General features: G+C 39.6%; 1 long non-coding RNA gene across 6 annotated transcripts in view; it reads right to left on the bottom strand.

Moving 5' to 3' along the window:
• LOC105835530 overlaps positions 1 to 17,806 on the bottom strand; it is a 286,578-nt gene that overhangs the window by 139,035 nt on the left and 129,737 nt on the right. For all 6 annotated transcript variants that reach the window (XR_004965065.1, XR_004965064.1, XR_004965063.1 and 3 more), the window contains one exon: positions 2,417 to 2,474. This is a non-coding gene — a long non-coding RNA (steroid receptor seven-up, isoforms B/C). The remainder of the gene's footprint in view (positions 1 to 2,416; positions 2,475 to 17,806) is intronic.

Raw genomic sequence — 17,806 nt, 5'->3', positions numbered from 1 at the left:
GCGGATCTCTACATGTTCAAAATTGAATGAGAAAGAGTATGCTTCTCAAGCATCGACTTAATGCGCGGTAATGACTGGGACTCGTGGGACGTCGTCGGCGCGAATGAGAAGAGCGCGAAAGACACGGGGTATTTTCGAGTGGTAGAGTGACATTCGGGGGAGACACGCCGGAAGGGATCGAATCGCGTTTCCCCTCGATTGGCGACGCGAGTACGCGCGCCCGGGCGACATATGGCCGTCACTGATTGCACCGCGGTTTCACTTTCAACCACGCTCGGCGCGTCGCGCAGTTTCGCATCCATGATGGTGATAATGACCCATCCTGACCCCTCTGTAGTCACCCCGGTTCGAATTAATACACCAGCAGGCGGACACGCTTATTTATTGAGCAAATACTCGACAAAGAGATTTGACTTTCTTAGATCTGCCGCAACTGTCTAAGAATGTTAAGATAAAAGAACACTATTGAATAATAAAATTTTTGTATTTCTTACAGATATTCTTATTTATAATATTTACGTTGTAGATATCGATTAAAGTACATTTTCTTTCGTATTAATGTAATAATGTATAAATCTTTTCTGTATTTATTTTAATTTTTAAAATAAATAAAAAGTAGTAAGAGAAGCTTGCAAAACTAATTTCATTGTGTAAAATTATTTGTTGTGAAATGTTGATAAAGAAGAATCTTAAAATTTCAGTCTTAAAATTAATTTCAGTAAGCAGTGGTTTAAATTCTTACTTGCAAAATAATTTTACTTTCTGTATGTCTTTTAGAAAATATTATTATTAACTTATTGTTATTTTATATAATTATAAAAATAATTTATAAGTTCAATAATCATTTAATAATATGATTACTTTCTATATTTTTCCACGTTTCTTTTCTATACACTGTGAAACTTGTAGTGTCAAATTTTACTCAATTGAGTCATTTTTAACAATTTCATAGCTCGCCACTGCTCCTACCTAATAAGAAAGTTTAATTTAGCAAATTAACGAAGGTTACATTTAAAAAAATCAACGATGTACTGAGTAAGTATTTACTCAATATTATATAGTCAAATAACTACTTTATTTAGTCAAATTAATCAAATATTGGGTAGGAGCAATGGCGACTCAATGGAAATTAACAGTGTAGTATGTATCCAAGAAACATAAAACTAACTTTAACTACTATTGCCGTTAAATGAAAATATAAGTGATTTTAATCATAAAAGAGAATATTCGTTGTTAGAAAATATCAGTGAAACCTCCATTTGTTAAAAAAAGAATCTTCTCATTTAAGTTTAAATTAAAAAAGAGTTATGCAATCTCTTTGAAACACTTCAGCATTGATTTTAACACGATAAATTGTGCGAAAGGAAAATTACTGCTATCAACGATGTGGGCTGTACGCGATGATGAGAAACTCCTTGCGGACGATGGGGTGTTCCTAGGCACCTCTATATACGAAGGGCGAAGAAAGGTACTACAAGGGTGGCTGGTGCCCCCTGGGGAGTCTATTGTCCGGAACACCCTGATTAAAAACCCATTCCCCGGTTCTGCGCTTTAACCGGATGTTCAAAACCGAAATCCCGAGACCGTTGTTCGATTTCCAGCACGCACTCGCAAAAAAGGAGCGCTCCGTAAAGACGGGATTATTATTCAAGAAGCCCATCATCATTTAATTATTGCGATAGGCATACTCGGATACTATCTTCAGCTTTCACGCATTGTATCATTATATGCACAAGTCATGAAAGCACACGCACGCACAATCAATCCTAACGTGCAATCTACTTTCTAATTCTGTCAACATCCTAAAATAAACGATGTACGAAAAAAACCTGCGATAAAATTGCTTGTTACTTATCTTTCACGGTTAAATTTTCCCTCGTTTAATTATATGTAGCAATAAAAATGAGTAATAAAAATATGAATAAGCAAATATTATTTGTGTATTGCACATGAAAAATAGCAAGCAAAGTATTTGAGACAACAGAAAGCAAAAGAAATACGAGCGACTTTGACAGACATGGTCGCTACGAGGCACGCCGCACGTTAATTCCGGCGATAAAGCGCAATCTGTCTGATCGACGCGACGATCGCGCGTGATTATGATTGAGGATGATTAGCCGGAGAGAGAGGGGAGAGCGAGGCGAAAGAGAGAACGACGCGGAATCGTTGCATCAACGTGACGAGTAACGCAACCCGTCAAAGTGCTCGCCAACTACGGACGTCATTAGTCTCGTTGACACCCCTCGGCAAATAATTACAGGCGCCTCTCACGGTAGCCTCGCCTATCCTTTGACTCTTACTTTATGCTCTGCTACGCCGCTCAATCATATCGAGCCATTCTTTGGTGTTGGAAAATTTGCGCTGAGCTACCGCGACGTTTCTTTAGCGAACGGTTCTTTTGCAGAAGAATACTCACAGAATCTCGATGGGCTTGATGCTCAACAGGCAGAACGGCTGAGTGTCAGTATCGATATCTGTATAGAAAAAAAAAGATCGTGTTATTAAAAAGTGAAATAAATTCCATCGCTACAGGGTAATAAAGATATGCATTAGATATAAAAGTGTACGACAAAATATCTCTTATTACGTTATACCCAGAAAAGAGATAGAGCGAAATTCATCTCGTTATTTGAAAGAATTTGTGAATTACTCTTTTCCTCATAAACTTTTCATCCCTTTCCCAACATTACAAAAGTGCTTTTCGCAAAAAAAACATCACAAGGGATCGAAAAGATTATTAATAATTGTAATAATCTCCAAAGGTTAAGATAAAGTAGTCTTCTTGGAAGTTTATTGATGGATCATATATACAATGGCAAATTATGTCCAGTCAACATGGGATGTGACGTCCGCATGCATGGTCGTGCGTTAAAGAAAATATTCGCGTTACATGTTCCCTAGTAATAAACTCATGATCTCGTTAACCAGATTAATGTGGTCCATCCTCAATTACGTTCTCGTTGTGTGCATGCTCTTCGGTGGGAGTACTACCGGCGCTAAAAGTTCACGAAGAGTTCGACGAGTTTCGAAGGCGCCCGGCGACGAGCTCGCACGGCGGATAAATTCCATTACTCATTGTGGCCGATCGTTAGTAGATACATCGCGAGTTCGATGTTAAAGACGGGCGGCCCTATTTGTGTGGAGGCGCAAGCGCGCGGATCCGGGCCGCTGTAATTTGCATCCCGATTCAATTCCGGCTGGCATACCTCAAGGAGAAAACTTGTCCATCATTAGGTGCCCGAACGTTACTCGTTAACGTCGGACGCTGATGAGCGTGCCGGTATCGATTGGGCCCCAAGAGGGGCCCGCGCGGATAAAAGGTATGGCGCGCCATGCGAGATTGCGGCAAGAAATATTAACGAACTACCGAGAAAGAGAGAGAGAGAGAGAGAGAGAGAGAGAGAGAGAGAGAGAGAGAGAGAGACTGACAGTAATGTTCCTTTAGGACCACATATGGCCACGTATTAACGATAGGTGTTGTAATACGACCCGATCCTATCCACGAAAATTTGGATGTCGATCTATCGCGATGGTGAGTTTACGAAACTAATTGTGTAGCTCGTAATTAAAATTAATATTTTAAATTAGAGTACCAAAGAAGCAGGTTTTAACAGTTTAAATATAAACATATTATCCAACTTGTTATAACGGAGGATTTTGATTTCAGTTTTCGAATTTTCAATTATTAACTTAATTTTTTTCTTAATCAGATCAGGATACTCTACAATAGTTTAAAAGTTATTAATTATAGATTTAAAATATAGAAAGCTAAATGAAAAGCTTATAAAATTCGTAGTAAAAATTTATCGTTCGGTTAAACTTAAATAAACTTTGCTCTTCAAAAATTTTAATTTAATATTTAATTACAAAAATAATGTGTATTACATATTAATGTCAAATATTAAAAAGTTAACACTTTATCTCTGTAAAAACCTTATTATTAGATTAATAAAATCAAAAAATGTTATATGTAATACTTTTCAATCTTCACTTATTTCATAATTTTACATAAAAATAAAGAACATTTTTATAATAAATCTAAATATAATTATTATTTAAATAATCCTAAGATACCGGGTAACTTTTCCGCTGTTTCATGTAAAAATGACAAAAATTCCATTCTCACTGTTTTTTAGATAACAATAAGTGACATCGAGATGTGCAATAGTTGAAGCTGCGGTAACGGTGCAGCCATTAAACGTCATTAAAATGTATCTTTAATTTCGCGATTATTACACGTTTGCACGTGATTTATTATGGGTGAGAAGCCACGGATAAAAGACCAGTCGCTGTGGCAAGGATGTCGATGTGGCGTGCAATAAATAATTATCGTGGTGCAGCCGCGCGGTATCGTAAAATAGTTCGACGCGGTTAATTAGGCAGCCGTGTAATTGATGAGGAGCGATCGTTCGAGCGCAAAAGCTTCTTGGCGTTCCGCTTTTCGATTCGCTGCCTCCTTCAACTAACGCGCTTGTCCGCTCGATTTTAACGGCTATCGAGGACGACATTCTTGTTTCGTTTAGCTTGGTTTTCCTAGCATTATCATTGTTTTGTATCTGGCTGTTTTCTAATAAAAATATAAAAAACTCTGTAAAGTCATAGTCTATCCTTCAAATATTTTAATAAAAAAGATATATTTTCTCTTATAAAATTCACTACGTAAACACATAAATCAATTTGTGAATGCCAATTAATTTGCTATAAAATTGTTTTATATTTTGTATCAAGATTGTACTTTAATAATTTCTATTTGATTTTATCGAGTCATATTTTTTTACATGTAAACTAAAAATAAATTAAAATATTTAAAATGTTATTATAATATAAAACATTCCATAAAATACTTGGGGCACACAAATATCGGTAGTTTGTGATATATTCAATTAATTTGGCGGCAAATATTAAAGTGACAGGTTTAAATACAAATGTCCATACCTTACATTTAATATGTTCATTATCTAACAACAATGGTGAACGATTATTATATTGTTACAATATGGTATACAGAGTAGCTATTAGAAAGTCGATTATGTTCGTCGAAGCTTAAAAGACAATCTGGTTGCGAGTCAACCCTTCATCGTCCGTCACGATTGTTACGCCGTCTTCATCAGTATTTCATAATTAGCTAGACAATGGCGTCAAAAACTCGTGACTATGAAACAGTATCTCCTCCCCCCCCCCATTATCTTTCTACCGCGGGAACGAAATACGCGCGCGAGTGTTTTTCTGCTCCATGAATCTTTTAGTCGGACGCACTCGACGACTCTAAGGGGACGCAACCCTTGCACCCTTTGGAAAACGGTAAGCTGATTCAGTTGTTTACTGTCTACCTGTTCACCTGTACGACCAGATGAGATCTCATACAAAAGTTACATTAGAGATGAACAGAAGCGAGGAGCGTTAAAGTGCATCTAAAAACAAGCGTAAGCACTTGTGTCTCTTTTTCGTGCACTATTTTATCGAGAAAGAATATCAACCGGTAATATTGATGAAAGCAGCTGACAAAAATTTTATAAAACACTAATTGAGATGGACTTTACAAATGGCATCCGTTATATTCATGCACATATGGATTTACAGCCTTTTTCCTTTTTCTTATATTCTACATTTGATTCTATAAATAGCTTATGATTCATTCTTTGCTCAGAAACATTATCTCGCGCATTTCAGGGACGAATAGACTTGAAGATTAAACAAGCGGATTTAGTGCTAAATGTAAGACATATTATAATACTCGTTTTAATGCATCCTCACATAAGCGTCGAGTTTGCGGCATGATCAAGCGTTTACAATGGTGCACGGCGCACCGGCTGAAGAGAGCGAGTGCGTACTTGGGGAAGCTGGTAGCTGGTTTTCGGCGCAAAAGGTCACCGCGTAGTCGGCTCTTCCTTTGAGAGCGGCGAACGTTAATCAGTTGGCAGGACCGGGAGAGAAGGGGCACGGCCGGAGATTAATTAAGCCGTAATTACTGGACAGCCTCTCTAGTTGCTAATGGGCAACCCGATATCCGTGAAAGGCCGCGTAACACCGCGTGAATAGGCGGCCCGACCGCTGACCGTCAGCTTCGCCGATGATTATTGAGGCTGCTTCGATATGTTGGCGAATATTCTGAAAGGCCTCTGATCCTCTTTCTTCCCTCTGCTCCTCCATCAGTCGCGCGAAAAATTCTTGATTGAAAAAAATACCTTTGTGAGAGTCAAATATTGAAACTTATAAGTCGATAAAAATATTAATTAATGGAAATTTCTACGATATTCATTGGAATTAGACGACCAAAAGTCCTTTGTGTGTTAACGTCGGTTGTTTATTTAAAAAAAATTATTTGAATATATTTGAATATTATCTCTACAGTGCTATATTTAGCTATATGTATTTCTGTATCTGCCTTACGTAAAACTAAAATTTAAAACTAACTAACGTATGAAAGCATGAAACTTATATAAACGTAAATGTGTTAAATTTGCATATGTTGTTGGGTAATATATGTTGCTATACTCTATTGAGAATAAAAATGCGACAATTATTGTAAGTTTATATTGTAGAACTATATCGTATTTGTCAACATATTGACACATATTATAATAGAAAACCAATCTAATTTTATTTACACATACATTCAATCTTTATTGATAATCAAATTAACCTATTAAAGATCAGTAAATTTAACTAGGATGCAGTCAAGAGATCTTTACCGGATAGCATTATATGCAAGAACAGAAACACAAGGGTGATCGATTATCTTTAAAGGAAAGAAGGGAGAACAAGGGCCCATGGGCCCTAAGGAAAGGAACGGGTCGTAGGTCCCCGTGTGGACAACGACAGCGGCGACGACGAGATCCCGAAAGGTAATTACTCTGTGCTATGTACAAACAATGGCGCCCGTGCCCCTTGTTGCGCGTGAGAAACAAAACCCCGGTCAGTCCGTACGCACCAGGTGGGGCCCCAATGGGTTACCCTGTGCATATACCTGTCCGTGGTAACTGATATCCCCGAGGGGGGACGACGGGGGCTGCCAGTTAGGCCACGGAGATTATGCCTTTAACGTCTCGCGCAATGAATTACATAAGCATTAATCAACAACGTGGCCCGAGGGCCGGCCAAAATCGCCCATAACCGAAACAATATCCCGGCGAAAAAAAGAACGGCCGGCTTGCAGTTTCCATCCGAGTGATCTCGTGGCTACCTTTCGGTGACTTCGCGTTTTCTTCTTGATTTATGAAAATTGCACAGCTCGAACGATAATTCTTCGTTTATTAAAACGAAAAAGAGAACAATAAAGAAACTGATAATACAAATAATATCTTTTACACAAAAAGTTTATAAAAGAACAAATGTAAATGTGCTATTCATTATAGCTAAATTATTAATTATTTGTCTAGCTTATCTTTTCAAAAGGTTAACCACTGAAAACATTTACCAGAATTCTAATTTTAAAATAATAATTTTGCCATTGTAATATTTTCCATAAAAAAATAATAGTCCTATGTAATAAAAAATAATAAAGAGAACAAAAAATAATAAATAATAATAGGCATAAAAAGACTTATTGGTATAATAATCTTAAATTCTAATAAATAAATTCAACATTATAGTAACATTTAATAACTTCGATATGTAAAATAAATTCGGTACTATAAAGTTATTAAAAAGTTATTGATAAAAATCTGAACTATTTCTGCGTCGATTATGTGTAAGCAGAGCTTACGCTATTTCAAAAGAAATTTTTTTTCTCCAACGTATTTCGGAAGTAACCAGGTGGAAGTGTTGATCGGAGGATCGCGAGGATTCAATCCCGGATCAACGTGACGAAGCGGTACGCGATAATGCCCTAGTTGCGGGGCCCATCTTCGCCGTTATCGCGTTCCCGTTCTTTCCCGCAGCTCCCGGCCGTTAAATATCCAGGGGACCATTCCGTTGCTCTCATCGCTTCCGTGAGAGGCCTACGCCCCGGCTGGCGGCGGCAACAATGAAAACGGTTGCATACTAACCACCCACACGTTAATCGTCAATCCTGTTAACGTCGCCGACAGGGCGGACGCCTCTCCCGCGTCCGGGGATCATCCCTTAATCCGTTCATTCGCATCTCTGCAACCCCCGAGCCACCTACACTCGAATGTACTACGAGCGAGTAGCTTTGAAACTTGCACCCTGTGCCAAAACTCGTCTCCCCTCTCCCCTTTCTGTGTCTCCCCTTCCTCGTCTCTCTCTTTTTCTATTCCAATCCGCTGTTTTCTCTGTCTATCGCTCATCACACACACACACACCCCCGCTCTTCCTCGGTGTGCACGCGCGTATGCGCGAACGCGCACCGTGACATCGACAATGCGTATTATTCACGCAATCTCGCGTATATACAGGGTGTTCCGGAACTCTCGCTGAATTCTTTGATTAATTTGAAGTGATAGACTTTCGATATTAGTGTCACGTCAATAGTTTTCAAGCTTTAAGCGATTAAATGCGAATCATTTTTGACATTTAGACTTCTGATTCTTAAACAACAAGAAATTTTCTTCGAATACTGCTTTTAACAAAATTTTGATTATCGAGTATTAAAATATTTAATAGTAAAAATTGTATTATATAAACAAACTGTAAAAAGAATATAACATTTGTTGGCACAAGACCTTTGTTCGTTGCATTTAAACAAAAAAAAAGAACCTATTTAACTAAATACTATTTTTCCATCAAGAAAACGCGTTTATCTATATATGAAGTATCTGGATCGATCGCGACGAAAATCTGGGTGGAAACTCAGCCAGATATCTCGAGACGATTATGGGATTACCGAGAGATTGAGATGTGTAACGAGGTAAGACCGATTCGCGTTGTGCCGTGCACGCTCCCATCTTTACGCTAAGCGCATCATGCCACCGCGGAAGAGTCGATTCTGGGTGTCGGTGAAGCTCACAGGTGAAGCGATACATCGGTTGGAAAAAAACAGGAGGATCTCTTCGGCGGGGCCCGCAACGGGTCAGCTCGGAATGAAAAGTACACGCAAGTCATCCCGGGTCCTGTGGACCGCGCGCACGTTTCGACCCTCAGGATCCATTCAACGCGACCTCCGATTCGAGGAGGCAAAGATCGGGAGGAAAAAAATCGAAAGAGAAAGAGGGAGGAGAGAAAACGGGGAAGCGCCTTAATAAACATGTCTACAAGAACGTCGGAGTGCATAACCTGCACGAGCCAAAAACCGAGAGTAAGAATAGATACGCCCTTTCTCTTTCTTGTCTCTTTCTCTCTGTTTAGTCCATTTCCTAGCTCTGTTACACCGATTTTTTTCACTCTTTCTCTCTGTCACTCCCTCTTTCCGTCTTTCTCTCTTCTGGCTCTTCTTTCACTGGGTAACGCGGAACACAATGGATAAATGAGATTTTTTGCGAGCGATTGAGATCCGAGAGGAAAAGGAAAGCGGTGGTTGGGATGCAGAAGAGAGGAGAGAGAAAGAGAGAGAGAGAGGGAGGTTAGATCGGGGAGAGGGCATCATTGTCTCCCCGGGGAAAGACCGAGAGTGTACCGATGATAGGGTGCATCCCCCGGGAGCGAGGGCTCGAAGAAAGGGTTGACAGGGGAGGCGAGGCTTTTAATACTTGCGGTACCGTCCTGCCATTGTCGATAAAACGCATCGGCTGGATTACCATAAGTACACCATGCCGAAAGAAAAAGAGAAAGGGAGAGAGAAACAAGAGATCGCCTTTACGCTTACCGAAGAAATCCCGGCCATCGACCGATCACGAGATATCCGATACGATCTGCTATCTCACGATTTTCAAAGCGAAATTATTATTAGATTTCGTTACCTTTGATAACGGAGCTAAAAAGTTTATTATTAAATATAAATATTAAAAAACCTGTACGTAAAGACAAAAAAAAATGTTTTCATATCAAAAAAATGTTTTCATATCAATTTTTAAGTATACTGCAAAAAAGTAAAAACAAAATACTTTTTTTTATATTGACGTTAATTACTAATTAATTTCACGCGTATAAATTAATATGTTTCATAATATTTAAATATAAAATATTTTCTAATAAAATAAAATGTTTCACTTAAATAAAAACGTAAAGCAAGTTAAGTTATTTATTATTTATGTTATTTGCATTCCTAAATAACATAAATAATGAATAACATAAACTTCCGTGCAACGTTATATGAATATCATGTGACAATAATTTTGTTAGCGTTAGATAAGCGTCTAACGTTACAGAGACTGGATTGTGGCTAAACTCGAGAGGAACAGATTTAAAAGGACTATGATCCTTGCGCAAGGAGACGAGAGCCGAGCAGCCGGTTATCCTCTATCTCTTTCTCTTTCTCCGTCTCTCTTTCAGGATCGCCAGGATCGAATTCATTCGCTTGGGTCCGTGTGCACGGCTCGTACATCAACCTGTCATAATTAATAGGGCCTTTTTGTGCGCCCCGAGTCTACCCCTGGATCTTAACACTTTGTCTTATACGCGCGATGCAACGTACCGGACGGGCTATTTATGCTATTATACTATCGCCCGGACAAAAGTCGCGAACGGACGGTGGGAATGGGGGAATTTACGACTGCTCGACGTCCATTTCCGTGTTGCAAGCACCGTGGAGTGCATCGTGCGTATGCCAGACGACGGTGTTTCACGGTGAAACGTATGAATCTCGCGGACGAAATCGGAGCGATAGCGTTCCTTAAGTAAAAAGATAAACCGCTATTTGTACGCTTAGAAGTCACACTATGCTTTAACTAATTAATAGATAGAAATGAATTAAACGATAATTATAAGATAATAATATACGTTTGTATATAAACTGTTAAATACACGAACCATTGCAAATAATTTTCTTCGCTGAGAAGAGAACGTACCTATTATTACTTATTAATTTTATGTCGTGAGCACATGCACACATGAGCACATGCACACATACTACATAAATATAACTTTTATTATAGAAATTATTCATATATTCTTAAGCTTTTTTTAGATTTACATCTAAATTAAAAAAGAATTAAAACAATTTTTGCGTTTTAAACAGTATAAATTATGTAATGTACATAAAACTAATTAATAAGGAGTAGAATACGCGAGAACTTTCTTATGGATAATATATTTTAATGCAACTGTGTGTGATTATAAATATCCCAATTAATTATATATATATATATATATGGGATAATGTAGAAACTAAATGCATCGCGACGATCAGTCTTTCTCCCCTTTTGTGATAAAATTCGTGAAGTTGACACCATAACAGCGAATTTAAATCCCAACTCGGACCGTGTTGTTAGAGCAAACCGTGAAACCATACTATTATAAATGAAGGTTCCATGTTTTCCCAGTTTCGAGTTTACAAATTGGCGAACTGCCGACGACGACGACGACGATGGTAACGATGAAGTCGACGACGACGAAGTCGACAACGATAGTGTAAGAGACCACGGTGCAAGATTTCGACACCGGCAAGAGTCGGGCACGGCTAATTAGGGGAGCCCTCCGTGTCACAGCGGGTAAATTAATTAGGACGCTGATTAATATCGGAATATTAATCCGGGTGTTTCAGAATCGTACGACTTCGCGAGAAATTTTAAGAGGAAGGATTTTTTTATCTCCAAAGTTATAGTCGAACACCCCTTAATATTAATCTCAAGCGAATTCCAGAAAGCAGAGAGATATACATATACATGGTTAACGGTATAACTTTCCCTTTCAGAATTTTTACATAAAAAGAACAATTTTTCGCAAAAAAGAGAGAAAGAGAGAGAGAGAGAGAGAGAGAAATGCAGTTTAACATAAATATATTAAAACATTACAAAAAATTATATTGGATGTTTTTAATCTGGTTGCTGAAATGTCAATCTTTTACAACAATACTATCATGCTTGAGCGATATAATTATTTTGATAATCTTCCCAATATAAAATGATTTTATATTTATAATCTTTTCATGTATATAATATGACTTTTTGTATCGGAGTATCCGCGTCTTTAAAATATTTCTTCTTTTTATGATTACGCATAAAATCCAAAACGCGGAAGGCAATTGCAAACAATCACGGGCACTCTGTATACCAGCTGTACAAGCGTATATCTCCGCATCCTCAGCTTTATCTCTCGAAAGCAACATGGAAGGTGAGATTGCGCGTTTCTCGAGACGCCACGCTTTTCCCTCGCCAGCCGTCTTTCCTCTTCCTCCTCGTCGTCGTCTTTCTTCTCCGGTGCAATCGCCGGTGCATCGCGCACAACTCGGTGCAATGTGCGCAACTCGCGACCACTGATGGACGTACGGACGTATTGCAATGCGAGGTACGCCGTAGCATAGTGTGTACGTACGGTACAGCATGCCATATGCCATATGGCTAATGGCTTCCGCGTTGCTAAGCGTCATTGATAGCACCCGCCGAACCCGGTGGTGTCCATGCCTGCCCATCTTCGTAGAACTGTGATAGCGTCCCTTGTTAAGCTAGCATAGAATCCTTCTCGACGAATAAGATCGACTCTTACTTCGCTGATACTAACGCTCAGATATCGTGGATATCCGTTTGCCTCGTGCGAGTTATATCTCGCAGAACAGACGAAATAATAGAATTAAACTAATAATAAAATAAAACTGCGTAATAATAAGACGACTAATAATCGCATATAAAAGATTGTAAAACTAATCGTATTGATAATTCCGACTTTGATAATTTCATATCTTGCACAACAGAGGTAAATAAAAAAAGATTTATTATTAACATTACACTTTAATTTATAAATTCTAAATATTACATTACATGTTGTTCAATTAGATAATATTTCCTGACGTTCCACCTCGTATTACACGTTAAAATTTTTACCAAAATTTCTTGAATTGATTTTAATCATGGTGATGAGAATTAAAAAGTATTAACCAAGTTACAAATTTAAGTTTAGAATCTAAATCATTCACAATTCGTTCAGAATCTCTTAAAAAATTTCAACAATGTCCGATATTACGCATATTTTCACTTGCTATCACTGTCGATAGTCTGCATATTCAGTGTCCGAAACTCTATGAACCGACCACGCGTTTACTGCGCCAAACGTCGATCGCGAAAAGCAACATCCGTGGGAAAGATCACAGAAACTGTCGCCCATTTTAAATCCTATCGTTTGTTGCTATCTACGGGCCGGTTCGAGCACCGTGCGCTTCTATTGACTCGCGCCACGGTTCGACGCCGAGTTGAACGATACTATTCGCGTAGCCGCCCGTCGACTTCCCACAAACGAAACCGCGGTGTCATCCTCTTCCTCAGATTCCTCGACGGCGTGCAACAATAAGCATCGACGAGATGCGACGCGGCCTACTCGCGAGGCCCAACTTCCGCTGATCAAAGTCTCTCGTCGATAAAGAAAATAGAATGTCCAAATAATTCAAACATACAAACAAAACAATCTGATATAATTATTGTCAATTGCAGAAAAGTAAATTCTACAAGACATAGAATAAAATTATAGCTTAAAAATCCTTCATAATAGAAAGATCAGAATAATAGAGAGCATTCGATAGGTCCATATTGTCATTAAAATAATGTACATTATTTTTACAACGTGTACCTTTTTAATATGAAAAATCTTAAATAAATATCAGAAATTTGTGTTAAAACTTCATTCAAATTTATATGTACACTTGTAGCCTTATTTATTTCATCTTCAAAGTAAAATTCATCTTGCATAAAAGTTATTAAAAATTCCAGATCTTCCCAGATTCTCCCCTTTATTACGGAAAAAATGAGTTTTCGAGCTCGTACTCTTCTGCTTGTCGGATACAGATCTATCGGTGCGGGTAACCGTCGTCCGCGCAGTGACGACCGATCGTTTCCTGGTATAAATATGCAACGTGTCACCCGGGGGGTCAGCTCGGATTCCTCGATGGTCGGGTGCACATGCACATGCACACGCGCGCGCGTATTCCGCTGGCGGGCCGGCGCGAGAACGAGAGTGAGCACGCACGCATTCACACAGTCGCGGCCGGCTACGCGCGTATGTTTGTACATATGCATGTGTGCGCGTGCATACGTTAAAATTCTTCACAATGGGATCCTCCACAATGGCCTTTGTCCGTCGCGCGCTCGTGGAAAGAAATGAAAAACGAGGCCCTCCTCTCCGCCGGTTCCTTTTCGCTGGGTGCATGCGTACTTGCGTACGTGCGTGCGCGTCATGTCCTTCCAACGTGCTCTACACGTGCTTTATACACACCTTTTTTGTGTTTCCCCCGGTTCAACCATTTCCATATTTCGATATTGTTCTATTATGCGACGTCCAGAGTGTGCATCTGTAATAACTCTTTATCTACCGCCCATCGACGTCTATCTCTACCGTCTATCTCTCTCACATTACTCTCCATCGCGCGATCCGCTGTCAATTCAACTTGACGCTTCCTTCATTATACTCGCTTCTTTTCGGGAAAGTTTACTGCCACGTGTTTTAATTGCTTACGTAGTATATGTAACTTCTTCTTTTTTCCGTACGACCGTCTTATCTTTTGAATAAAAACCGGCAACGTTGTCTTTCTCTTTTGAATCCAAATAAGCTTCGCTCACTCGTTCGTTCTACTTTTCTTACGTTCTCTTTTTCTCTTTCCTTTCTGGACCTTCGATCGCGTAGTCGAGGTTGAGGATAAAAAAGAAGACCGTATGTGCGCCGCCGGTTTTTAGAGCTCGACAGAACGCGGGTAATAGAGTCGCCGTGTGGGCCGGCGAAGCAACGGCTGGAAAATCGACCAGGCCGGCTCTTACTCGAGCTGGCGGCAAAAACGGCTATAAAGCCCGTTCCGAGATCCGCAATGTCACGCGGTCCGAAGAGCGGTACGAAGGAACGAAAAAATTTCTCGCGGATCGTCGTGGGATAGTCGATCGCCGGGCATGACGTTTTGGGAGGAGACCCTCGCTTATCCTCGACGAGAATTGGTCTCGCTCTAATTGCGTTCGACCCTCAATCCCGAAATGATCCTCAATCGATAGGCGGTTCGTGCGTACTTTCATTGCAAATCAATATTTCCAAATTCAAAGATGATTGATATCAAATTGTGTAGAATAATTATTTACTGATACACAAAGATACGTGTACTGTGTGTGTATTCATAAGATTTGTCTGATATTCAAGTTTGTAAAATTTTTGTAAACTTACAATAATTTTACAAAATACAGAGAAAACGATTATTGTAATATTTATTATTTTAATATTTATTATTAAATCCTTAAAATATCTTTTATTACTATATTTAGCAACTAGTACTTCAAACTAGTGTAACAAAATAAAGTATAAAATTATTTTATAACATTATTTTTTCAATAAAAAGTGTTTATTTTAGATGTTCATATTTTAAACTTGACATCTCTTAAACATATCTCTTTTTATATCAGTCTTATTATTCTTTTTATAATATAATACATATATCTGAAGAGGGTATTAGGCAGTTGCTTAGTAGATCGCGTTACATCAGTCTTATATCCCGTAAGTAGTCCCCTAAGAAAAAAAGAATACTCCTGCTTCGGCTAATAGGATTCGTCAAAACGAGATCGGGCGCAACGCAGCAAAGTGGAAACGTAATGACGAGGAATACGTAATATCTGGCTAATTGGGCTCGATAACAGGGAAAGCGGCAATCAACGGTGCCGTTAATAGCCAGAATCGGATAGCTACTACAGCATCGTCATATAATTCGAGGACGTTCTTCGTAAAGAGGGCGCGCGAACGAGATGAAGAAATCTTTCTCCCGTATATTGGCCTGCTGAGAGATCGGGTCGGCAAAGGCGTTAATCTGGCAGAATTAATCCGACTCCGCGGTCGGATGCTTTCCCTCGATATGCCACGAACAACGAGCGCGCGAGTCGAACCCTCGATTCCGCGAGCCTCCCTTCCGGGCCCTCACTCGGCTTGATATCGGTTCAAAGTGAACGCGCACGAAGGGAGACTCTTCCACCTTTTGTCGCGAAACGTGTCCCACCTCGTTTGTAAACGCCCTGTCGTGATACTTTAATTAACCGCGGAACGAACCCCGGCTTTGAACAGGAATCCCTCTATAATACTCGTGATTTTCGATAATATGTACCTAGTGTTGTCGGCTTCCGCTAAACTTTCGAAAATTGGAGCTTATTACCTGCATAATATAACATCTTTTACATCTTACATTTTGTACGATGTGCACAATTTTTTTTATCGTTATAATAATGCATCAATTTGATTAAAACATTAAGATGTGTTTTATTTATGCGCGAAGGGAATAGTGACAGATTTAATTTTTTCTCTCTATATCAAACTTCTTTTTCTACTAAATATTATTTTAATAAAGTCAGAATTAATCTTAAAATAATTATGTTATATAAATTTGATCGCACACATACATATATAGAATGCGATTGGGATTATTTAAAATTTATTTTAAAAAACTACAGAACGTAAAGATTGGTAACAAACAGTTTCATTGATATTGATATGTTTTCTAAAATCAGTTTAAAAGGGAATTAATCTGAAATTTGACTCTAACTCTAGACTCGAAACGCCCTAAAAAGCTTTCTACAGCCGCTCTTCCGCTCCTTCTAATATGATTAAATCGGAGGAGAATAAAATCTCCGGTGTCGACAAGATGTTGATCGCTACAATGCATCCCTATAGCCGAAAGTGGCGAAAGCGAGTTTCCCATCCAACGAATCGGGGAACGACGGTCGTGTCTCGATGATTTTATTAGCCGGTAACAGTGCCTAATTCGACGCAAAGCCGCTAATCCGGCAGAATTAATCCGTCCTCGGTCGGTTGCTTGCCATCAATGTGTCGTCGCGGCGCGGCGTGGCGCGGCGTGGCGCGGCGCGGCGCGCTGCGACTACGAGGGTGGCGTACACCATCCCGTGACGGAGCAGACCTCGATTATCCGCAGCCTCTCGACGAACCCTCTCCAGCGTCTCTTGCCGCAACCGATGCCCGTGATCTACCCCGAGCGCGTGCACGCGTTCACGCGCGCGGACAGGCGCGCAAACTCGTCTCCGCCGAGCGAGTTTGTCGACGCTCGCTCGGTCGCCTCCCGACAACGACCGACGCGCGACGGGGAGGAAGCGAGCCACTTCAGATCTACCGTAGCGTATCCCCGCGTGTCCCGGGATCCCGCAGGATATGGCAAAGCGCGATGCGCGGTGGCGGCCGTGCCGGGGTGAGACCCGTCACAATGCCCCGAGAATGATGTCGCGTTGCTACGGTGACGAGAGCGGCCGCAGGAGGAGAGTCACAGGCCGCTTGTCGCGCTTTTCGCGTATGCTCTCATGCGCGCGACCGGGCGCGGTGGAGGTGTATTATTAAAAACCGATCGAGTACTTTGTAACGGGTTAAACGTGGTTGCCCGTCCATCCCCCCCCCCACCCCGCCATCCTGCCGACGTTACTTCGAATTCCCGACTATGAGCGACATCCCGATATCTTTCGCACCTCCTATTGCACCTCTGTCTTCGCAAGTGAAAAGCAATAATTTTTTTGAATATTGTATATGATAATAATAATTATATTATTCTACACGTTAATAAACTTATGTTATTAGATAAAATTGTTACCAGAATAGCGATAAAACATTGCAAACAATAATTAAAAAATTGCTTAATAAATTTAAGAACAGAAGTCAAATTTTTATCTAAATATAAAAAATTACGAAGAAGAATTACATTAATGTATCTTTAAATTCTTACTCTATATATTTTAACACATTTTTAATAATTTTTTAAAAATTACGTACAGTACCGTGTAGTTTTCTTCAATATTTTGATTCAATATTTTGATTCTTCAATATTTTGATTCAATATTTTACAAAATAAAATTCCGTATAA

Source organism: Monomorium pharaonis, chromosome 11, assembly GCF_013373865.1.
Source record: "Monomorium pharaonis isolate MP-MQ-018 chromosome 11, ASM1337386v2, whole genome shotgun sequence".
Taxonomy (NCBI): Eukaryota; Metazoa; Arthropoda; class Insecta; order Hymenoptera; family Formicidae; genus Monomorium; species Monomorium pharaonis.
The sequence above is the reverse complement of the archived record's forward strand: the minus strand, read 5'-3'. Positions and strand labels throughout refer to the sequence as shown.